Source organism: Diabrotica virgifera, chromosome 1, assembly GCF_917563875.1.
Source record: "Diabrotica virgifera virgifera chromosome 1, PGI_DIABVI_V3a".
NCBI lineage: Eukaryota > Metazoa > Arthropoda > Insecta > Coleoptera > Chrysomelidae > Diabrotica > Diabrotica virgifera.
The window spans coordinates 65830064-65855935 of NC_065443.1; the positions used below are offsets into that span (position 1 = coordinate 65830064).

Below are 25872 nucleotides of genomic sequence, written 5' to 3' on the forward strand. Positions count from 1 at the left end.
ACCTCTACTCATTCTCAGAATAATTAGAGGTAGACCACCTACACGATGAACAGACGACGTCAAAAGGGTTGCTGGGAATTGGTTGCAGTAAGCCCAAGACAGACAGAACTGGAAGAAATTAGCGAAAGGCTGGATGATGATATGACTACGGGCCCTTTAAGGCCCATTCGCCGATACACCAATTTTGCTCATTTAAATATTTTCCTATATATACTTAATTAATATTCCCTATCCTACTTATCCTAATCAATTTATTTAAGGATTGACCACTGGTCAATCCTTAACATTAGGAAAAACCAGTTTTTGAGATTCTCGTTTCGATGTAAATTTCGCGAAATATTCGACCGTGCCGCCACTTTTGACACCGTTTTCAGGGTCAAATCTCATCAGATAGTTTTAGTAGTTCAATTGTCGTTTTCTATAATTTTTCGGTATCAACCTCAGATGAGTGTATATAGATTTTCCTTTTATTATTACTTTGTCGTTAATCTGCAAATCTTCTATTTACTCTTTTGTTGTTGCGAAGTATTCTGATTTCACGAATTTGTGCTCCCGAGTGATCTCTTGTAGTTTCCTCATAATGTTAGAGACATCAGAGTCCTGTGCAATCACTACTTGGGGTGTAATGCTAGTTCGCCTCCATGTGGTGCACCCTGGGTAACGCTAAATGAACTAGCAAAAATTTGGCGGCAGACGAACGAAAAACAAAAACAATATCCTGCCAACATCACAGATCACAAACAGAAATCTTATCTATACGTAAACATACGATGGGAACAAATAAAGGTTCTTCTCAGAACCAACTGACTAGAGATCTCGGACCGTGTATCCGAGTCTGTCACCTTAACATCGAGGGCATAAGCCAGGCAAAATGCCAAGTGTTGCAAAAAATCCTACACGATAACGACATTGACCTGGTTGCCATACAAGAGACCCATACTGAAGACAAAGTCCAGCTTGATTTAAGGGGAAAGATACCTGGCTACGATTTACTGGGAGCCACCTATGATAAACATTACGGCGTCGCAACCTACATTCGCTGCAATATAGAAAATGGTTTCCTACTTTCTGCTTCCAATGAAAATAATATACATGAAGTAGTCACCAAGATTGGAGATATTACCGTAGTTAACATATACAAACCTCCAGCCACTACATGGAACCCAGAAGTGCTAAAGACTCATCCACATCCTACTATATACATCGGCGACTTCAACAGCCACCACGAAATGTGGAAGTACACCACGAATGATGAAAATGGGGAGGCACTAGTAGAATGGTCCGAAGAGCAAAACACATACCTAGTTTTTGATGCCAAAGACAGAGGAACATTTAAATCAGCTGCATGGAGAAAAGAATATAACCCAGATCTATGTTTTGTCTCGAAAGATACCAATGACAGACCACTAACAACTGCGAGAAGTGTCCTTGCAGACTTCCCACATACTCAACATCGTCCGGTGCTTATCACCATCGGAATATCAATTCCAATAATTAGATCATATCCTCGACCCAGGTGGAATCTTAGAAAAGCAAACTGGAAGAAGTTCTCTGAACAACTAGACCGGACCTTGAGCTGGGTCCCTCCAACCAGCAAACATTATGAGAGGTTTGTGGGCGCAGTAATAAGCACTGCCAAGAAAACCATCCCTAGGGGGTATCGCAAAGAATATGTGCCTGGATGGACTGAAACATGTGAAGACTTATACACGAAGTTTCTCGAAAGTGGTGACCGAGAAATAGCCGATGAGCTTTTACACAACATCGATACAGCTAGACGCCAAAAATGGATAAAGACTGTCGAAAACCTTGACTTCAAAAAATCAAGCCGGCAGGCATGGTCCTTGTTGCGGAAAATTGGAGGAGCTAACCAGCTGGAATCCAGAGTCTAAAATGTCTCCTAACAAGGTTGCCTCCCATATAGTATCTCTATCCAGAGCTCCACGAGATCGAACACATACTACCAACGTGAAAATAGACTTAAGGGCATTAAAACAAATGAACAGAACGAACTCCGAATATTCAGCAAGAATACTTATTTCTGAAATCACACATGCGCTGAAAGAAATGAAATCAGGTAAAGCACCTGGCTTTGATGGTATCCATCCAGAGTTCTTGATACACAGTGGTGCATACACGAAACAGTGGCTTGCAATGTTCTTTAATGATATACTTCAGTCAGGTAACATTCCTTTCTCACTTAAGCGAACAAAGATAATTGCAATTCCGAAACCGGGCAAATCAAACGATAAGCCAGAAAACTACCGCCCCATAGCTCTACTCAGCATGGTATATAAACTATTAGAAAAGCTTCTCCTCAACAGAATTAGTCACAGGATACTAGAAAATGTCCCCATTGAACAAGCTGGCTTCCGCCCTCATCGAAGCTGTACGGACCAAGTGCTGTCATTAACAACTTTTATAGAAGCTAGTTTTCAAAAGAAACAAAAGACAGCAACAGTATTTATAGATCTAACAGCAGCATATGATACTGTTTGGAGACAGGGATTAATATATAAACTGGCCCGCATTATCCCCTGCAGAAAGATAATTAACCTCATTGACAACATGCTGACCAACAGAGCCTTCCAGGTTATAATGGGAAAGGAGACGAGTAGACAGATGAAACTTAACAATGGTCTTCCACAGGGTTCTGTCCTTGCCCCTTTACTTTTCAGCCTCTATATTGCTGACATGCCTGAAACCGAATCTCGGAAGTTTGGATATGCTGACGACTGGACCCTTGCAACAAGCCACCAATCTTTAGAAAGTACAGAAATCACTCTCACGAATGACTTATCCATCCTCAGCGAATACCTTAAGAAATGGAGACTACAGCCAAGTACTACAAAAACTGAAGTATCAGCTTTTCATCTAAACAACAAGTTGGCAAACAGAGAATTGCGAGTGTATTTTAATAACAAGCTGTTAAAACACAATAAATACCCGAAATACCTTGGGGTTACTCTAGACAGAACGCTCACATTCAGAGAACACCTGACGAAAACAGCAGCAAAATTGAAAACACGCAACAATATAATACAGAAACTCTGCGGCACTACATAGGGGTCCACAGCATCAACATTAAGATCCTCTGCTCTTGGCCTGATATATCCGGTGGCAGAATACTGTGCTCCAGTGTGGCTAAATAGCAGGTATACCCACCTGGTCGACACCCAACTAAACCGTACTATGCGTATGATAACAGGCACAATTAAGCCCACCCCTACAGTGTGGCTACCTACCCTTAGTAATATAGCACCACCCAACCTACGCCGCGAACATACATTGGTTAAAGAATATAACAAAATAATGGACAGTCGCCAGCTTCTAGTCCACAACGACATCCCCGATATTCTTGGAAACCGTCTCCGATCCAGGCTACCCCCTCTACAATCTGCTCAAGCGCTGCAGCAATCCAACTTTGACTTAAATACCCGATGGAGAGAAGATTGGGAAAGTAGGACAGATCCGCATTATCATAGTCTACCGGACATCATAGGGAAACCTGGAGAATTTGAACGTCCCCGTAAGATTTGGGCAGCCCTTAATCGAATTCGAACAAACTGTGGAAGATGCGCCGACTCCCTCCACAGATGGGGTAAACTCCCCTCGCCTTCTTGTGACTGCGGCGCTGCAAGACAGACGATCAGTCACATTGTTCAGGACTGCCCACGCAGAGCATACACAGGCGACCCTATAGACTTTGTAATGGCAACCGAAGGGTCAATCGAATATATAAAAAAATTGGACATCTGTTTGTGATGCATTGTATAATGCATAAATCTAAATATATTCTGTGATATACTTAAGCCATACGCTAAATAAACTACTTGATTATCTGTAAATTTTAATGTGTATTGCTATTCGTTTCTAACTAGTATCTGCTCTTCCCATTTTTCCTTCCATATTTTTAGTGTTTTCCAAGTATACTTAAATAATACTGAAGGTGTAAAACATATCTGGAAGAGACGCTTTTGTTTAGAACACTTCACCCGTTGGTAAATTGACTTGAATGTCTTGAATTGGTGAATGTCTCTTGTTCTTCTTCGTTAGCCTTTATATAGCAGACATGCCTAAAACCATATCAAAGAAGTTCGGATATGCAGATGACTGGGCACTTGCTACGAGCAATGAAGAAATGGAGACTACTGAGCAAATACTAACAAACGACCTGGTTAGCCTCGGGAGATATTTCCGACACTGGAGATTACAGCCGAATACCTCCAAGACGGAAGTATCATGCTTTCATTTAAACAACAGATTGGCTAATTACCAATTAAAAATCCACTTTGAAGACAGACTCCTCAATCATACTAAATACCCAAAATATTTAGGTGTGACACTCGATAGAACGCTAAGCTTTAAAGAACATCTTACAAAGACGACTGCAAAACTTAGAACACGAAACAATATTATACAAAAGTTATGCGGTACCACATGGGGTTCCTCAACGACTGGGGGGGTCGACAGCACTGGGACCCGTGTATCCCGTTGCAGAGTATTGTGCACCGGTATGGCTCAACAGCCCACACACCAAACGTGTTGATGCCCAACTAAACCAGACTTTGCGTATTATATCAGGACAATCAAGGCCACGCCAACGTATTGGCTACCAACACTAAGCCACATAGCCCCCTCACAAATCCGTCGAGAACATGCCCTTGTCAGGGAGTATAGAAAAATTAACGCCGATCCTGTGCTCCGCTCTCACGTTGGTATTAACGACAGAGACATAAGTAAAAACAAGAAAAAACCTGGATTCTGCAAGGATACTAATTGAAAGGAATTTCGAAATAACCGACCGTTGGCAAGAAGTAGTGTTGCCCAAAATCGGTCTTGGTCTTGCAGTCTTGGTCTTGTTCTTGCGTTTTCGCAAGACCAAGACCGCCTAATTTTAGCAAGACCAAGACTTACCGTGCAAGACTTGAGCAAGAACAAGACTAAGCCTGCGAGACTCTTGCGTCTTGCAGTTAGAACCGAGGATCGTTTTAGGGAGTATATTATTTCGACTATATTCTTAGATACTCTATGAGAACTTACAAAAAAATTTTTAACAAAAATTTTGAAAATTGGTCTTATGCGCATTACGAACAATACCATAAACATACATAACGAATCAAAATACCCATTTAAAGAACCAGTCATACATTTGACACGTCATCAGAGGTCATTATTAAAATGTAAAAATAAAATATTTTGTACATTCCTTCCCAGCAGACGACTTCTCTGAAATTAATATGGTCCGGGTTGTGTGTGTGAGAGAGATCCTGGCATCAGATAAAATCTATTTGCCACAAAACATGTAAATTCTTAATTATATTAAATGTTTTCATGTTGCTTATTTCTTTAATTGTCCGGGTTATAAGAATAGTCGTCTTCTAATCATAACATATCATTCTTGCTTTGCGACGTCGATAGTAGATAATATCGAATATCGTATCCAATTTTTTTAAACGGGCTCTACATTCTCGGCGAAGTTACTTCGCCAAAGTTGACCGAAGTCCGAAGTACCCTCTCTACACACTCGTTCGAAGTGCGATACCGACAAAGAGCGGTGCGATACCGATAAAGATCCCTTTGACGAGACCGACAGATTTCGGAAGTACAACGAAGTCAAGCAAGGTTACACAAGGTGGCATTTTACACTCTCGTACTTGTTGAACCTCGATCGACTTCGGCGAGAGTGAAGTGGGCGCTTTTCACTCTCGTACTTGTTGAACCTCGATCGACTTCGGCGAGAGTGAAGTGGGCGCTTTTAAAATTAGCTGATAAAAAGTATACCTAATAAGTAATTAATTTTGTTCATTAATAGCTTTCCAGGAATTTAAACACACAAATCTTGTCAGTATATAGAATAGTAAGACTATTATGTATTGTTTTTGCTGAATGTGCTATGAGGTCACTCGGTTTAACAAAATTTGCCGAAACAGCGCGTATAATATTTAAAAGTATGATACCGAGACAACAGAACAGATAATGCCAGATACCCTAACAAAATACCGAAATATTATTTAATAACGATATACACTTCTCCAAAAAATTTACGCACCACCTTATAAACAGGTCATTGTTAATATTTCGAATTTCCTAAATATGTTGTCCGATTTAAGTGATTTTTAATATTATGTTGTCTTATTTTTATAAATATCGCTATAATAATATTGTTGCTAGATAAATAAATTATTGTCATTGTACACCGGGTGTAGGTACCAATCAAACTGTGTTTTTTCTCAGATCTAGCATCACTGTGTGGAATATTCTAGCATTTATAAAATACTGAAATTTAAACGATATATTTTTTTAAAATTATTATCTTAAATTTCTAATAAACTTTAGTTAGTTAGGACATAGGCACGGATCACTTAGATCGTGGGTTCAATCCCCACCCAGTGTCAAATGTCTAGATCAATACCTAATTCTCAATCTTTGTGAGTTATGTACCACAAAATACTTTTTATTATTTTTATAACCAGCTAACTGAAATAGCTAGGTAATCTAATTAACTATAATAATTGTGGCTGATTTTGGCTGTTTTTGCGTTTTGTGTACCACCACAAATAATGATATGTACCACCAGTGGTACATGCACCACAGATTGAGAACCGCTGGTCTAGATATTTATTAATTTGGCTGGTCTTTACTATGGCTATGATATTCCAGATTAAAATGTACATCTCTGTTACGTTGTTCAAAGATATGCAATAGTCTAATAGGCAACTGCGAGACTTGCAAGACTCTTGCTGCAAGACCGAGACCAAGACCAAGACCGGGAGTGCAATACCAAGACCAAGACCAAGACTAGGTGTACTGGCGCAAGACCAAGACCAAGACTGTGTAAGTCTCGTCTTGGTCTTGCATTTGGGTAACACTAGCAAGAAGATTGGGAGAAGAATGCTCCACCTGAAATCAGAAATATGCCAAGTATTACAAGCAAGCCAGAGGGTTTCAATCAACCAAGACGGATCTGGGCGAGACTACATAGAATTAGAACCAACTGTGGTAGGTGCTCTGACTCACTTTTTAGATGGGGAAAAATACCTCCTCCAAATTGCGATTGCGGTGCTGAAAGACAAACGGTTAAGCATTTGGTGGATGAATGCCCCATCAGATCGTACAGTGGCAATTGGTCCGATTTTTTAATGGCGACCAATGACTCGATTCAATATATTTATCAACTAAATTTTCGTTTATAAAAATTAATTATTATTTTTTTTATAATGTATTGTGATCTTTATTTTTATACAAAAACTGTGATATAGCCATACGCTAAATAAAATAAATTCACATAAGACGGGAACCAGCTTCTGTAGTGGTTGATTACGACCTCTGATTATCTTTGTCGAGTCGAAGCAAGGTGTAAATCGGTGTTGAAATGAATAATAAACGGAGATAAATGTTTTATTTTATAACACAAACACTTTTTACAAACACTGTACAATAATAACGATTACTAATTTTAATACACAACTTTGCTATGTCTTAGCGAACCGTGGGCCGACTTATGAGTGTTAAACTCGAAAAGTTGTAGCGAGAAAATCGAGAATAATTCGCGTAATAAACGTGAGCCTACATTCTCAGTAGTGGATGCATCTGACTAACTCCGCTGGTTGGTAACTAAACTTATTAACTGAGCAGCATAAGAAATCGGCTTCTTTAGACTTTTACAACGAGGGAAAATCAATTAATTAACTTTCTGCAAAGTACAGATGTCCGAACACGTGTTTAAGTAGTAGAAGATGCGATAAATTATATTAACATATTGCGTACGGGTGTCTGATCCTAAGACTTACACTCATGACTGACAAAAAAAGTACATATTTAAAATGTGTATAATCAATGGCATACATGCGCGCCGTACGCACATAGGTGAAGGCATCATGTGTTTCACATGTATGTCATCCGCACGGAATGTGTTAAGATCGTATAAGTAGAACAGTGGTTCCCAACCTTTTACGTCTGGCGATCCTTCTTATGTTTTTTCATATTCGCGACCCATCCCTCACCCATGATGATATAATGTACGTTATTCGGCTACTGTAAGAACCACGCCGCGACCCACCTAAAACCCGCGCGCGACCCACTAGTGGGTCGCGACCCACCGGTTGGGAAATGCTGAAGTACAAGTATATTATCGATATGTTACAAGGTTATAACAGCTCTCTAGATCGAAGTTTCAGATGATTCTCGTTCAAATTTTTATATAAACATTTCTCAAAACACGCTTTTGTCATTTTTTGTAGCTTATACTATTTTTTTATGCAGTATCTTCCTCTTCCCATTGACGATATTACTCTTATGTCTCAATAGTTTTCGCATTTTTTTATTTTTTCATAAACATTGACGTTATTATATTATTATGCTTAGATGAGATGAGAAAATGAGTCTTGCAACGAGGTAAAGTCATTACCGCAAAATAGAACTCGATAACGCGTTTTCACCGAAGCTCTGTGCTAGGCTACATTTAAAGGTTTAAGAATCATCCGTGGTTTGATACATCCATTGATATATTATTTAAAAAATATAATTTACTATAGTTTTATTGTATAATATTCTACATTTTCATTCAAATGTTGTTGGTGGAATTGATCAGGACAACAAAAAAATGGTAATTCCTGTAAGTTCGTTGAAATTATTCGGCCACCGACAAGAAATTCTTATAAAAGCAGTAGATAATTGTTCATCCTGACTTAACTGTTAGATAAACTTAACACAATACAGTGTATGCAGAAAACATATAAAAACAATAATTAAACCACTGCAACGAACGCTTTGATGATTTCTTCTGCTACAACTGTTGAATTTCTTCTACCAACATCTTATTAAAACGTTCCAACCGACTTGTTCCACTGCTAGAAAACTATAAGGCGTAAAGAGAGAACGCTGGGAGAAAATGATGTTTAGACTTGTGTTTCACGCAAAAGATCGATTTTCAATGAGAATTATTCGAGATTCTTCATTTTAAAAATACATAGGTCATGTATTAATGAATCACACATTCAGGATTATTCTGAAAATTGTAGTTTGGCTTGTGTTATGAGAATATCAGCAAATCTGAAAAGCAAACTTTGTGTATCATTGATTATTATCATTTCTTTAAATCATAACTTATTTTGGTAGTCTTTTAAAAGATTTATCACTCAAAAATTACAAATTCCTATTAGACCATGCTGTATTGTCGCCCCCGTTAGGTAAATTATTCCGATTCGTTTTTTTTTTTGCACAAACTTACTCAAAAAGAGGTCCTTATAACAAATCCACAGGGTGTCGGGAGGTGTCGCGGTCGGAAAATTGTTCAAACAATTTTTTTTAAACAAATTCAAAAAATCAATATTTTCACTTCAGAAAATTTTTGTTTTAGATCTTATGGGTCATTCTGAGCAAAAAAGGTCCCTTATGATTTTTCTCTAAAATTGATAGTTGTCGAGTTATATGCAATTTAAAATTTGAAAAACGCGAAAATGACCATTTTTAAGATTTAATAACTCGGTTAACTCCCTCCGTGGCTCAGTGGTAAGAGCGCCTGCCTTTGGATCGAAAAAATCCGAAAGGTTGTGGGTTCGAATTTCACCAGGGTCAGAAATTTTTCATTTATTATAAATTAATAAATGAATATAGTTTCTGTCCTTGTGGGATCGGTCCTCACCGGAGGGACCGCAAACATTCGAATACAATTAGCGTCTCTTTGCAAAGACAATGACGTCGACTTTGCAAAGTAACACGACACTTACTCAACACACACACTACACATGACACTAGGTACCTAACTGTTCAAAATTACCGTACCTACCATGTCAATGGCCATTAGTTGTCGAGGCATTAGCTAAACAAAAAAAATAAGAATAGTAACTCGGTTAAATATTAATATTATGAAAGTCAGAAGGTGACTAAATCAAAGTTTAAAGCCCGCCCTACAAGATCCTGAAGAAATTTTTGTCATATTATTACTAAGCTGTTATTTTTAATCTTTAACAATGAGCGCTATGCACGTATTAGGCGGCCGTCAATGGTGAGAACGAAAGAGATGCACCACTCCGGCAGTCCAATGGCGCATCTTACTCGCACTCACATTGACGGCCGCCTCAATACGATCTTACAGCTCACAGTTGATAATTAAAAATAACAGCTTAGTAATAAATTAATGACACACAAATTTCTTCGGGATCATGTAGGGGGGGGGGGGCTTTAAACTTTGATTTAGTGACTTTCTGACTTTCATAATAATAATTTTTAACAGAGTTATTAAGTCTTGAAAATGGCCATTTTCGCGTTTTTCAAATTTTAAATTGCATATAACTCGACAACTATCGTTACTGTTAACTGTGGATTTGTTATAAGGAGCATTTTTGAGCTCTTTGAGAAGTTTGTCCAAAAAAACGAATCGGAATAATTTACCTAACGGGGGAGACGATACATCCTGGTCCATATGAAATGGAAAACATCATATCTCAGACTATACATATAAAAAGGGTGATAAAAACAATAATTGTGGAAATTACCGTGGAATTGTAACTGGATCTAAGAGTAGAATATATGGAAAGGTTTGGAGAATCGAATCGAGAGAGAATATTTAGATTCTGAGGCAGAAGATCAAGCAGGATTTCGTACGGGTCGATCCACTATTGACCACATTTTCTCCTTAACCCAGATAATAGAAAAAAAGATGGCACGGAATCAAGAAATTCATATGTTGTTAGTCAACCTACAGAAAAGCCTACGATCGCGTTCCACTGTATGTTGTGGCAATCAATGGAAAGCAAGATTATTCATATAGAATTAATAAAAGCCGTCAAAGTACTATACAATCAACCCATAAGAAAAATAAAAACAGGGACACAAATGACAACAGTATTTGTAACATCAAAAGGATTAAAGCAAGGACGCTGCCTGTCCCCCACTGTATTTAAAATATACCTGGAAAGTGCTTTAAAAAGATGGAAACAAAAATTTAGAACAATGGGGATGCCACTCACCAACACTGGTATATGCGCTCAACTTAGCAGACGATCAGGTATTAATAATGTCTCAAGATTATGACGATTTAAACCATATGGCACGAAAATTAATTCAAGAGTATTCTTCACCTAGTGGATACGTTGGCGCTCCCAGACCGTGCAACAGTGCGCGCTCCGCCTCGGCGCTCCAATTGGTGGCGGTTTATATGTAGAGGAGCGCATGCCGTATCCATTGGAGCAGTTGCAATCTCTCTACTACGGCACTTGTACAAACCTTATGAAAGAATTCTATTAGAGAGGGCAAAGTCAATCCTTGTGCATCGCCTGATTTCTGAACAGGTTGGGTTCAGACCGGGAAAGAACTGCACTAGCCAAGTCCTACATCTCACTGAACACATAGAGCATGGCTATCAAGACAAAAAGGTGTGGCGTTCGTATACCTGACCGCAGCTTATGACACTGTCCGCCATAGACTACTCATTAAAAAGGTTGGAGCATTAACAGATGAAAAATTCATAAACGTCATAAAATCTTTGCTATAGTCTGTTCGCTAAACTCAGACACAACTGGCTAGTGTTTTTAGTCATTATTTTTTTTTGTTTTTGGCCAATTTTGCCAAAATTGGCAAAATTACTAACTATTTAGTAATTATTAATTATTTAGTAATTATTTTTTTGCCAATTTTACCAACTTGGCAAAATTACTTAATAAAATCACTACCCAGTTGTGTCTGAGTTTAGCGAACCGACTATATCTCTCTTCTAGAGCCATAGCAATGATTTCTATGTCTATAGGAGATTCTATGAATATTGCCGTGGCGTATTTCTTCTTTTTCTTATTGCGCCGTCTTCTAATGAAGGTTGGCGATCACTTCTTTAAACACTTCCCTATCTTTTGCAATGTGAAATATCTGTTCAACACTGAGGTTAGTCCAATCTCTGATATTCCTCAGCCATGCTTTCTTCTTTCTTTCCAAGCTTTTTCTTCCCTCTATTCTTCCTTGCATGATTACGTGTATTAGAGAATAATTTATCGTTTAGAAGTATGTGGCCCAGATACGCTGTTTTTCTTATTGTGTTCATAAGCTTTCTGTCATGTTCAATTCGGCTGAACACTTCTTCATTTGAGACTTTTGCAGTCCAAGTAATTTTCAGAATACGCCTATATAGCCACATTTCAAATGCCTCCAATTTTTTTACGGAGTAGTCTTTCAGAGTCCAAGCTTCTATTAAATATAGAAGCTGCGACCAAACATAACATTCGACAAACCTCAATCTGATAGCCATATACAATTTCTAGACCTAGACTAGGCTAGACCTATTTCTAGTGTGCAGGGGTGGTTTCTCCATTGGTTCACTTGTGCAGTGAACACCCACTAAAATTTCATTAAAATACAGATTTTTTAAATCTCATAGAAACATTAAAATATAACTTTATTTATTAATCATATTTATTTGCTCTATACCGCTGGATGCACATGGCAAGTGCAGATATTATGCTGTGGTGCAGAATTCAAATTGAACCAGCCAGAACAAAATCTAAAAACATTTCTAGTTAGCCATGCTTTTTACAGTATTGAAGAATTTTTAAATTTTTAATGTGTTTCTTGTAATGTATTTTTTTTTCTTTTTTTGTAAATTTTAATGTAGTAATTTTTTAATGTGTTTACATTTGTATAATCATATACATAATATTTTTTTTGACTAGTCAGATAAATTTGTGTAATGTTGTATACATTATATAAATTTCTAGACGAATAAATTCTATCTATCTATCTATCTATCTATCCAGTAGGTACTAACCTAACCCTGTAGTTAGATAGAGAAATATTAAAATCCGTGAAACCAGCGATCGCCTGTTTAAAACATTGAGGATCTGTGCAGTGCACACAGAGACCGGTGGAGCGTTTCAGTCCACAGTTTGGTATTTTCTGTGGTGGGATTTAGTTAAATCATTTAAATTTTAAATGCAATATTAGTAGTTTTATGATAGAGCCTTATTCGGTGGAGTTTATAAAAGAAAATGTAGATAGTTTTGAAAGTCGATCTTTAGACAAAAAAGGGCGAGGCCCTCAAAAATTTTTCGCCTGTGCCGCAATTACCCGCGGCTCTTATTCACCGTTTTTTTAATTACATTCTTTAATTGAACACCCTTTTTAAATTACCACGAACCGCCACTGCTAGTGTGTTAAACAACTATCTTGATTGGTCCCTGAAGGAGAAGCCAGTAAGTATCCCCGTCTTTCCTGATAAGTGTTTTAGGGATTTTTATGGGGTTTTTTGACTCGATAGATAGGTACACTTTTTGCAATAGCCACAGTAATAGTATAGATAGACACTTTTTTTTATTTTAGTATTAAATATCTGTGACTGAGGTGAGTAAGCACATAAGTCAAATTTACCGAATTTTTTTGTTGATGAAAATTTGTAGGGGATTTGTAATACTATCATCGGCTCTAATCACTTTAAGCGACTATGCATTTTACGTCTGTTATTGCGATTTGTGCATAATAACCAGACTGAGAAAATATCGACTTGACGTGAGTAAACACTTAAGTCGACTTATGTGAAGAGAGCCAGTTGGAACTTGTTGAATCTTGTCGTCCCGTCGCTGACTTATGTTACTAGGCGCGTGTGGAACATTACATGCACAGACCACTTAACTCTCTGTAGATGTTTCACGCAGGTATCTCAAGGTCATCCTAAACTAAATGTCATTTTTAGTAATGATACGTTTTTTGAGATGTCGCCATGCACCTGGAGTAAAGATTTCTTCTATTGGCTCCGTGCGTCTCCCCTCTACTTACAGTCACGTGACACGCTGTCAGATTTTGTCAGGACGTTTTAACATTGAGTCTTATGGGATTATTTTGTTAAACTTGAATATTTTATTTTGTAGTGATAATAACCGAATACAATTGTTAGAATTCATTAGTTATTAATTTATAGTGCAACAAAAATATTTTCTTTTTCGTTAATAAAGATTTATTGACATAAACTGCGATAGTGAGGTTATGTATACAAAATCAAACTGATAATCAATATTGGAAATAAAAGAATTTATATCAGATTAAGTGCGTTTTTATTTTCTGTTTATATTAATACGTAATATCACTAGCGTGACACGGCATTTTTTTTAAATGTCTCATTTAAACATACACAAAGCGTCCTGATAGAATTTAAAAAAACCGCCACCATGAGCAGGTCGGTCGATTTTGCTTTGACACTTTGTTAACGCTCAGAGCGAATATCACTGAGTCTGAGTGTCATTATAATTTGTCAATTGTCATCATTGTCAGTATGCCTTTATCTTTATGTCAGTAAATGTTTATCTGATTGTTAGCAATAATAAAAAATCCTGATTTAGATAAAATGGATTCAAATACAGTTTTTGAAACAAAACGAATGTGATTTGAAGATCCCTAGGAAGATCAAATTCCTAGCTTACATTTGCATAGTGAGTTCAACAAGTATTTCTTATTAGAGAACAAGTAACACAGTTAGTGGTGTAGGGAAGCAAACGAATGTAACACCAAGTAAGTAACCCCTACTGAAAATATATAATTAATAAAAATTATTTTACGTGAAATGAATATGGTTATTATCAAATCAATTATATTAATTTTTTGTTTTAGTTGAAAGTCCTTCAACAAGTGAGATGCACACATGTTTCAATCATTTGAGATACCCTTTTGTAGAAGTATTTGGAACTCAATTTGGAAGATATGTTTGTGTGTGTGTGTGTGTGTGTGTGTTTGAAGAGTTGGCTTGGAAGCTAGTCCTTTAGCCACAGAAAAATTTGGAAGATAACTATTAATAATTTTATTTGTAAAGATACGATTTGTAAAAAAGTATATACAAACTGGTTTTGCAGGTATTAAATAAATAAATAAAAATACGTTGTCATGTCTTATTTTTCCCAAATGGTATTTTGTATATTTGAAATTAAAAATAATTTGCATATTTTAAAACCAAATTTTTTTTTTGTCAACTATACAAATATTTTAATCTAACATTTTCTTCCCACCAAAATTACATTTTGAAATTCCCGCTTGCATTAGTTCCGATACAAGCGGCATGGAGCGCTGTTTTTCATATTTAACCAAAGCGTTATCGTGAAACATCTAGAGGAGGTAGGTGATCTGTGGTTACATGCAGAAAAAATTTAACCTAAAATAGTTCAGTTTGGTTTGAAATCGCGACTAACACATTTCCAAAAGATTTTTGTTTCAAGTGTCTGTTTATCTAAATATTAGAGTTTATTTCAACTGAAAAATATGAGTGGGTTTTCAAGTACCTAGATGGGAAAAAATTAAAGCCGCTTTGAAAAAAAGTGAAGAAAAAGAGTTGAATGTTGCTAATACGAGCAATCCTTGCGGCACGGTTATTTCTAAGGAGAATGGTAAGTTTTCCGGTTTATTATATTTAGAAAGATAGATTGGTTAAAATTTGTATGTTATTTTAGATGATGGTGATGTTTACATGAGGCTAGAGACCAACAGTAGTTTAACTGGGATGCTTTTGAATGAAAGTGTAGAATATACCCTAGATTCATATGAGATGCCCTTTGTGTCAGAACTTGGCTATAATGATCCCTGCTGCAGTAATAATACTGGTAATTAAATCTTATATTATTCTAATTTGAATTGTTGCATAACCTAACTTGCAGAATTCGAGTTGTAAGCTAATTGTCATTTTGGTTACAGAACAAAACTATGTATTGGAATATCTTCAAAGCGCTCAGGATGAACCAATTATTATACAAGAATTAACTTCATCATCTACGTTTGTTCAACCAACAAGCTGGTTATCGGAATATGTTGAAAGCGCTGAGGATGAACCAAAAACTATTCAAGAATTAACATCTCCATCAATGTCTTTTCAACCAGGGCAACACAAAGATTCAAACAGTACAGATGGAATATTATTTTCAGAAGGTTGGTAATATTAATATAAAATTACTAAGTGTTAACATATTTTATTGTTCCAGATCAAAATTCAACTTTACTGGTAAAACCTACAAATGAAGATGGTTCAGATGATGAGTTGATAGAGGATTCGCATTACATTCCTGAAAGCAATACCGTTTTGATGACAAATGAAAATACTACAAGAAAACGCAGATTAGAGCGTAAAAGATCACGTTAACAGCTGGAAAAACTACCGGACACAAGTAAGGCTAGAGAATTAAGGAAAAAAAATCGTAATTCCGGTAAGTCATATGTTACAAAAAAAGGTAAAATCATTCCAGAAAGACCATTTCAAACTCTGCCATTATGCCGAGCTAAATTAAAAAAAAAATCACTGAAAGTCAGCTGAAAGAAATTTTTTCCGAATATTGGAGTTTAGGCAGTTACGAAAAGAGAGCAGCTTATATAGCCAGTCTTTTCACCATACATGACAAAAAATCACACAGGCCACGTACAGACGATCCAGACAAAGAAAAATTTCGCCTTAAAACCAACAAATATTTTTTACGAATAAATGGTAGCCATATTTCTGTTTGCCGTAAGTGCTTTCTTGTGACTTTCAATGAAACAGACAATTTCCTAAAAGTTATCGCTTTAAAAAAAGAGCATCACCTGGGGAAACAAAGACTGATTCTTTCCAAGGAAAGAATATTCCACTTAACAAGTGGTCTGAAAAAAAGTTAGAAGAAGCCAGTAAGCATATACTGAGTTTCCCAAGTTACGAAAGCCACTACTCACGCGGCCAAACAAATAAAAAGTTTCTACCATCACATCTGACCCTAGAAGCAACGTATTCACTGTACAAGGAGTCATACCAAAACTCTGTGTCGTATCCGTATTATAAAACAGAATTTCATAAATTAAATCTATCATTTAAAAAGCCTTAAACTGATACTTGCCATAAATACGACAAGTTTGTTATGGTACTGAAATGCACGGATGGAGCAGATAAAGAATCTGCAGCAATAGAAAAGGAAAATCATATAATCTCTGCAGAACAGGCATATCAGACTAAAAAACAAGACAAGCTTATAGCTCAAAAGACTAAAGGAATGAAATGTTTTACTTTTGATCTCCAGCAATGTCTACCAATCCCTTTTTTAAAGTCTTCAGTCGCTTTTACAAGCGACAGCTATGGACATTCAACCTCACTGTAATGGATGAAAATGGGAAATCAAAGCATTTCATGTGGCACAAATGTACTGCAAAGCGAGGGGCCAATGAGGTTGGATCATGCTTGTATAAAGTGTTTCTAGAATTGCCTCCTGAAGTTACCCATGTTGTGCTTTATTCCGATACATGTGGAGGGCAAAATAAAAATTCACACATTTCATCTATGATTATGTCAATATTACAGAAGTCAGACGTGAGCGGCCGTGGGTAACGGCATAAACGCTGGCCTCATACGCCAGTAGACGTGGGTTCGATCCCTGCCAAAGACAAACCATTTTCATTTCCAATAATGACACGAGCCGTCTCACCGTGCCTCGGAGAGTACGTTAAGCCGTCGGTCCCCCTGGGCTAGTGTACATCGACACTAGTTACTTGAAACAGGGTTAAAGATGTAATTGGCGCTGGAACTATCCGAAAGGATCTCCCCGGCAAAAATGCCATACGATATTATTATTATTTAGAAGTCAGACGTAAACGTGCATCTAGTTGAGTAGTTGAGTAGAAAGAGTAGTACCATAAGTTTATGGTACCTGGTCATACCCACATGGAGGTAGATGTAGCACACTCGATGATCGAGAAAAAAAAAGAAAAGATCGAATATAGAAATTTTTCTTCCTCATGATTGGTATCAGCTGGTCAGATCAACAAGTTCAAAATTTGAAATAGTGGAGATGGCCAGTAAAGATTTTTCCGATTTTGCTTTTCTGTTAAGGGAGGGACTATGGTTTGAAATCAACATATCAAGCACATTTTTGTGATGTTTTTTCGAAGCTATGGTAGAATTATTTTATTTTTAAATTAAATAAACATATTAAGTACAATTCAAAGAATATTTAAGAAAAAATTAAATCCAAAATATTGAAAAATAAGCCATTGGCGACAAATTTTGGCAGGCAGCTAAAAAAATGGATTTTGCGGTGGACATCAGAACTCATCACTGGATCATACGAAACAAAAAATTCAAAAAGATTTAATTAGCTTATGAGTTTCACGAGGTAACAACGTCGAGTTTTTTATTTTTAATGATTTTTGAATTTTTGGTATCACTCAGAAGTCAAAAATACGAAATTTTTGATAAAAATTTTGTGAAAACCAACAGATTTAATATTGTTGAACAAAAAATAAGCACAAAACGAAAAATATCTCGACGTTGTTACCTCACGAAATGTCTAAAGAAAATCTATGCAAAATTTCAGGTAGATCGGTCAAGTAGTTTTTCAGTTACAATGTCCACCGCATTTAAAAAAGCAGTTTTGAGAAAAATGCGTTTAAAGTTTTGACAACTGCATCTTCATCTTCTGATTTGTCTGCCAAATCGTAAAAAGATTAACATTGGAATATGTTTTTTTGAATTTCGGAGTAATCTACAAAAGAGAAGGCGAACAGTTCTTTAACGTTTCTCACTACGCTCAAGCGTGCTGGCACGAAGCCAAGGCAACGCGAGTCGAAGGTAGGGATATTCAACACTCTGTATCTCTGGTAATTTTACTCCAACTATTTTGAAATTTTCAGAGAGTATTCTTGAAAGTATGCACTTTTATTTGAAATAATAAAAAAAATTAAATATTTCAAACCATACCCCCCCCCCCCTTAAGGGGGCCATTGGTGTTTAGGAAAAAAGACGAGCAAGGAGAAACTTTTCGCGTGCAATGGCTAAACTATAGAAAAGGGGATAATGGAAAAATATTTTTCAAAAAATCCTTAAACGTAGAGGAGCCATTTAAGGAAATGTCTTTTATTAGACAAAATGGGTTGGGAAATTTAGTTCCCCCATTGAAATAAGATGGATGTGCCAATAAATAAAGAAAAAAAGAAGGATCTTCTTGATTTGCTTCCCTTAATCCCTACAACTTTTCACGGGTTTTATGAAAATCTACCATCGAGTGAAACAGCGTTGCTGGACTATCTAGGTATCGACGAAGATACTGATTAAATATAAAGTTATTATGTTTAAATATTTCATTACGTTTTTTTAATGTTTATTTTTTCAACAAACTTCCTTTTTTGTAACAAATAAAAGATACTTTATGTAATAATATTATTTTAATAACCCTTCTCTGTAAGTGCAATAACACATAGTGATAGACACGCTTGGGATCTAATGACATAAGTCACGAAATTCATTTTTGACACATTTTTTATTTCATTTCTGGTGAAAATTTTGGAGAATGTTCTATATTAGTACGAGACATTTACATGGAAAATTCCACACCTGTACTTTTGAACCAATCAAAATACGTTATTTTGACAGATCACCATGGCAACAGAGGTATTTTATCGGAAATTTTTTGCTCGTGGGGTACCCAACAGCGAATTATAGTGGAAATTTTTTGACGTTTACAGTAACAGAACATTTTTGACAGACTGGTTTTTATTTGTTTACATAATTTAAAATAAAACGCCAAAAAATAATTTTCTATCACTTGTAGTTACTCAAAACTTATGTAAAATTGAAGAATATACTATTTTCTATCTTGAAATGGTATTCCCATGCAACTACAATGAGTAGAAATTACGAATTTGAAAGCCTAAATAATTGCTGACAAAGCTATGGCGCGCTATTAATCTGCTCATGCAGCTTTGGATTTTCAAATGCAAATTTGGTGTGGAATTTTCTTACCGAATACCACGCGAAGTCAAATTAATATCCGGAAATTTTTTTTGATCATGAATATTTTTAGAAAATTTCCCTTCATGATCTCAAAAAAATTTCCGGAAATAATTTGACCTCTAGTGGTATTACTAGTGATAATTATAAAAACAACAATTAAAACCAAATAAAGTAAGTAATACGTAATTGTCAGCTATAAAACGGATTTAGCGGTACCCAGCGAATTTTAAATTGCTTCTACTGAAAACTAGGCAAAATGACTTATGTGCTTTCTCACCTCAGTCACAGATATATTAGAATATTAATATGTACAATCGCCATCTCTGTACACCTTCATTTTTATATTTTAATACAATAAAATGGCAGTGTCATACGGATTTACTAAATGTCTAATTGCTTATCAAATATTTCTGCATATTGAAAAATAAAATAAAAAGCTATAAATGTTAAATAACTTATTTTTATAATTTCATAAAAAATTTATTATAATTCGTATAATTTAATAATATTTATAAAATTTATAATTTAAATAATTTCGTATAATTTATAATTTTGTAAAATATACTTATTTTATTTTGAGTCACTGGTACTGTGACTTTGACAAATATGCGTTTAAACGAGGTAAAAATTCAAACTTGGCCACTGAATATTAAAGGGTGTAAACTATTCAATGGCAACAGCTGTACCTATTAGTAATTTGCATTAGTTTTAATAGTATTAAGGACTTTTAATTTCAAATATCTCATTCAAAATAAACTTTTTGGTTATTTCAAGGGACTTTTAGTCCTCAGTAATAATGCAATCTTTCATTATGCGTTTAAATTTTTTCAAAATACTTATTAGTTTTCTCAGGATTCGAAAAAAATGAATACATTTAAAACACATTGAAAATTTTGACAGGCGACATTTTGTGCCTTTCCCCTTAACAGGTTAAGTGCCATGAGAGGCCAACATGGACTCACACATAAAACTAATATACCAGCTGCGTGATGCCGACGTGGACTCACATGCCGACATTTCAGGCCCGGCCAGATGGTCTAGAAACTATACTTGCCAGATGGTCTAGAGTGTCAGATTTTGATTTGAAAGTTAAAGAGTAATAGAAATACTTTTTCAAAAAAAAGTGATCGGCCAATGAAAACATTAAAATTTTTAATATGGTGGCACTTAAGCTGTTAATATGTATTAGTATTATTTCTCAACATGTTCTCTCTGGCTACACAGCTAAGTGCTAAAGCCACAAAAAAATATATTGCCAAAAGTCTACAACTACTTTTGTACAGTGTCTGAGGCACATTTCAGAAAAAAATTTTTGAGAAGAAGCAAGCCTCCGGTTAATTTTGCAGTCGTGTGTCATTAGCAGTTTACCAAAGGCCAATTTATAAAAAGTACTGCAAAAAAAACACACATAAAAGCATAATGAGATATGGAATGGCGAATCATTTTAAAGAAAAAAGTGTTAAAATTACATCCACTAGTGTTAATAATACACCAAAAGATTAGCAATAAAATGAAAGTATGAATTTAAGATTCACAATAGAAACTCCTCTGCCAATTATAATGACTTGGCATAAAATGTTTTACAATCAGGAAACAGTTATTCATCTCTCTGACCATCCAATTTAATTAGACACCAAGCTAGTATAATGGTGTTACCACAAGAATATGTAGGTAGTTAAATAAGACAGCAAAAATAACACAAAAATAGCCTTTAGTAAAGAATTTTATCTAAGGTCAATGGATATTAAAATGATATGTGATATAACATTATTTTGGTACATAAAATTATAGCATTTAAAAAATTTATGAGTGTACTAAAAATTGTATTTTTATATACCTACTATATGTGGGTAAAAAAACATAGAAGTAAATTTTTTATTACAAAACATTATGAATATAATCTTGAAGGCAAAAATATCTTAAATGGAAACTCAGTTGGAGACCTTTAATCGATTTTTCTCTTTCATAATTTCCAAACAAAGGATCTTCATCTGAGGAGTGTGAAAAGCTTGAAAAAATTAGTGTATTATATCAGAAAAGATAATAATATAGAATTCTTTCTTCTCATTCCCCTTGATTTGTTCGATTCTAATATTTTGATAGACATTTGTTTGTTTTAAGTACTGTCGGTTTTTATCCACAATTGTGTTGTCTAGATTAAAGATTAGGTGGTCGAATAAGTCAACGTTATTATTACAGTGTGTTAAATGTAATTTTTCATCATTTGATGAAAATAAATACTGAAATTTAAAAAGTGGTACAATCCAATCAACTTTCCCTTATGTACACTAAGCATCAAAATTAACGCACTACCTTAAAAATGTTGATGTCTCATATTTCCTAAACCTGTTGTCCGATTTGAGTGAGTTTTTTAGTATATTATAGCTTTATTCTTCAAGAATATCGATGTAATAATATTATTGCTAAAGAGATAAGTGTCATTGTATACCGGGTGTAACAATGATAGTATTTTTCTCCTCAAAGTTTGGAACACCTTGTAGATGTAAATATTCTAGCGTATATAAAATATTGAAATTAAAACTGTAGCCTTAGGCTTTCTTAACATTTTGCTTTTTGATTCATTTACTTATGTTGGACAATAAATAAGTTAGGTACTTTAACAACTAGCAATGTTATTCATCAATACAGGGTGTTTATAAATAAGTGCGACAAACTTTAAGGGGTAATTCTGCATGAAAAAATGACTGTTTGCTTTATAAACATATATCCGCAAATGCTTTGTATCCGAGATACGGGATGTTTAATTTTTCCTTACAAACTGACGATTTATTTATTGCTCTAAAACTGGTTGAGATATGCAAATGAAATTTGGTAGGTATTAAATGGTAGTTATTGCACATTTTTTGACATACAATCAAGAGTTTTATATTCACCATTGACGTGCATATGGGATGTATCTAAAATGTTTATACCTGTATGCATGCCAATCAGTGGCGGCTCGTCAGAGGAGGCAAGGGAGGCTCAGCCTCCCCATAATTTTTTTACACACTCTACACTGTTTTGTTTATCATGAATCGCGAAAACAATAAGCACACTCACTATTATACAACGTGTAAATTCCATATTATCACTAATTATCCATACGTACGGAGCATTAGCATTAGAACGCATGATCACATCTCAGATTTATTAAATATTATTGTAGGCAGGACCCTGGGTTATCCCGAGATGCATGGACGGAGCCGAGAAGCCCAGCAGTCTCCGTTGCTAATGCTCCGTGCAGCGCAGCAGGCGTTTAAGGAGACCCGTCTCCTAACAGTGGCATCTATGGCGCCATCACACACTGCCCGGAGATATACCAAGGGAGGCAGAGTAGCTTCTCGGCTCCGTTGCGTGGTTGCGTGCGCCTCGGGACAACGAATTTTAGGGTCCTGACTAAAAATAATGAAAAATCTAAAAGTGCGAATTTTGTTATGAAATTTGGTATGTGGGGTTATAATAATATTTGGAACACTTGCTCAAATAACTTTTTCCGATATCTCTAACTCAAAGCAAAATATCGGTAATTTATCGTGTTTATGAATTCGCAGTGTTTAGAATTAAAAAAGTTCAGTTGAGTATCTTAAAAAATTTGAAGCTTCATTATGTATGGACTGCAAAACTTCAAATCTGTATTTATTTTGAAATGCATAGGTATCTATTTCATCAAGAACTTCCTTACGCCACCTGAATACATATTTAAATATAACCTGCCAAAGCAAGATATTTCTACTATCGTCAGATTAAAAACTCGACACGGGAAATATGAGGCACATCTGCACAAATTAGGAATAATTAATTCATCAGTATGTTTTTGTGATAATGTTTCGATTAGAGATTTAAACCATATTTTCTTGGAATGCAAAATTAACGAGAGATATATAAATCAATTATATTACAATTTACGACAAACACAAGTTCATTTTCCAATTAGTATAGAATATCTACTAAGTTGTCATAAAATGGAAATATTTAAATTACTCATAAATTACTTGAAAGAAACAAATATAATTATTTAAGTGAAATACGTATAAATATAACAAAACTAATAAATTGAGGTAAAAATAAAATAAGAATCTGTGGCTAACGGACTCACATCCAAGCCATTTTTTCACTCACACACACACATAGGTATCTATTTACAAATAGATGGAATTGTTAACAAATAAACGACACAAACTTTGGTATTAAACTTTTACAATTAGACTAACTATTTTTAAAATGATATGATATCATGAAATTATGAATTAGGATGATATTATGAAATGTAAATAAAAAATGATCAAAAAATGGCGCATTTTGGCGCATTTTTTTGCTAGTGCAAAGGACATCGCACACATCTTATGGAAAATATAATGCCACTCAAATTCAATAAAATTTATACGAATAGATTCGTTTTAAATTAACGGTCAAATCTTATCATTGCGCCAACTCTTAATTATGATTAATTACGGCGCAAATTGCAATTAAAGTTTATCGAAATCACATTTTTGGAGTCAGTAAAACTGTCAGTTACAATCACTATTGCTCTGGGTGCTATTCAAAAGAGCTTAAACCCCGCTGGGCCTACGCGGATTAGTGAAACTAATCCGCTGATTTATGGAGTACCGACAATTTGGGTATTATAAAATATTTTTTCTCTCTCTAACTTATGTACGTATCCATTTGATTTCAGATTTATTTATATCAATTTCTGCTCTTATTATTGAAAATATGGAGTTGGCGTAATGATAAGATTTGACCGTTAATTTAAAACGAATCTATTCGTATAAATTTTATTGAATTTGAGTGACATTACATTTTCCATAAGATGTGTGCGATGTCCTTTGTCTAGATATTTTACAGTTAGGTATAGCCTCCCCTATTGTAAAAATCACGAGCCGCCACTGATGCCAATTGTGAATATAAAATTCTCAATTGTATGTCAAAAAATGCGCAATAACTACCCTTTAATACCTACCAAATTTTATTTGCATATCTCAACCGGTTTTATATCAATAAATAAATCGTCAGTTTGTAAGAAAAAATTCAACATCCCGTATCTCGGATACGAAACATTTGCGAACATATGTTTATAAAGCAAACGGTCATCATTTTTTCATGCTGAATTACCCCTTAAAGTTTGTCGCACTTATTTATAAACACCCTGTATTGATGAATAACATTGCTAGTTGTTAAAGTACCTAACTTTTTTATTGTCCAACATAAGTAAATGAATCAAAAAGCGAAATGTTAAGAAAGCCTAAGACTACAGTTGAGTTTTAATTTCAATATTTTATATACGCTAGAATATTCTACATCTACAGGGTGTTCCAAACTTTGAGGAGAAAAATTGTTACACCCGGTATACAATGACAATTATCTCTTTAGCAATAATATTATTACATCGATATTCTTGAAGAATAAAGCTATAATACACTAAAAAAATCACTCAAATCGGACAACAGGTTTAGGAAATACGAGACGTCAACAATGTCCCATTTTTAAGGTGGTGCGTTAATTTTGATGCTTAGTGTAGTATATATAAGAAATAAATGTTCGGATTATCTGTGCATTTCATATATATCTGTACCATGTCCAGTCCCAAGGAGCACAGTTAATCAGGGTTCTGCTGTATATGCCAAATATGAATCAATTTCCGAAATTGTATCAGAACTCCAGTCTGATATTAGAAATTATAGCCGAACTATAGTTTTATTGTGGAAATGTTGCAAATATAGATTAGATTACGAGATAATATAATCAGTAAGCTGGGTAAGTAATCAATATAAGAAACCATACAAAGAGAGAATAAAAGGGTATTATGAGATAATGTTACAGAATGCTGGTGTTATGTTCTTATATTAATACCTTAAATATAAAATTATTTTTGATCATTTCAAGTATAATGAAAAAATGTGGGTTACTGTATTCAAAACATATGTATTTATAGACATGTATCTAAAATCTAAAAGAAATTAAAACATGTTTTGAATCGCTGTGTATCAGTATAGATAATTATTTGATTGTTTACTATTTATTAAAATAACACAGTCAGATCATATGTGTAATTTTTGATTAAAGGTTACCGCAAAAATTAAGAAGGTGATATTAAAAATGTATCTTAATGAGACAAGGTACAACACGGTAATCATCATCTTATAATCATCTATTTCGTGAAACGT

General features: G+C 35.0%; 1 protein-coding gene and 1 long non-coding RNA gene across 2 annotated transcripts in view; both read right to left on the bottom strand.

Annotated features, from left to right (window-relative positions):
- Positions 1-25872, bottom strand: part of LOC126888616 (uncharacterized) — a 558932-nt gene that overhangs the window by 159380 nt on the left and 373680 nt on the right. The gene's annotated exons all lie outside the window — the stretch shown is intronic.
- The window catches only part of LOC114332282 (kinesin heavy chain), a 175808-nt gene that overhangs the window by 149489 nt on the left and 447 nt on the right, over positions 1-25872 (bottom strand). The gene's annotated exons all lie outside the window — the stretch shown is intronic.